Below are 827 nucleotides of genomic sequence, written 5' to 3'. Positions count from 1 at the left end.
GACATAATATATCTGACTGCTGCTGCTGCTGCTGCTGCTGCTGCTGCTGCTGCTGCTGCTGCTGCTGCTGTGTATAAAGGCATCAAGCGCTCGTTCTCACTTACTAACAGAGAAAGAAGAAGATGACCTGCTGCTGCAGGCAGCAGAAGAAGAGGAGACAGCTCGTGGGGTGTATTTTCGTGTTACTGAGCAGCCCCACTGTATTCAGGGACAGATGAAAAACTATCAAATAGAGGGACTCAACTGGCTACATCAGCTATACAGAGTATATTTATTTTATTTTATTTTGTTTTGTTTTGTTTTGTTTTATTTTATTTTATTTTATTTATTTTATTTCATTTGTTTTATTTTGTTTTATTTTTTTTTATTTTACTTTATTTTGTTTTATTTTGTTTTTTTTTTTATTTTTATTTTTTAGTTTTATTCTTGTTTTTTTTATACTGAGGGACTCAACTGGCTACATCAGCTATACAGAGTATATTTATTTTATTTTATTTTATTTTATTTTGTTTTGTTTTGTTTTGTTTTGTTTTATTTATTTTATTTTGTTTTGTTTTATTTTATTTTATTTTGTTTTTTTTTGTTTTTGTTTTTTAGTTTTTTTTGTTTTTTTTATACTGAGGGACTTAACTGGCTACATCAGCTATACAGAGTATATTTATTTTATTTTATTTATTTTATTTTATTTTATTTTATTTTATTTTATTTTATTTTATTTTATTTTGTTTTTATTTTTTTTTTTGTTTTTTTGTAGAGGTTTGATGTGTCTTTGGTTTTTTTGGTTTTGGCTTGGGCTTGTCTTTATTCTGTTGTCTTTGTCTTTCTGC

This window comes from Eimeria mitis, genomic scaffold (genome assembly GCF_000499745.2).
Source record: "Eimeria mitis Houghton genomic scaffold, Emh_scaff4766, whole genome shotgun sequence".
Lineage (NCBI taxonomy): Eukaryota > Apicomplexa > Conoidasida > Eucoccidiorida > Eimeriidae > Eimeria > Eimeria mitis.
Note: the sequence above shows the minus strand (reverse complement) of the source record.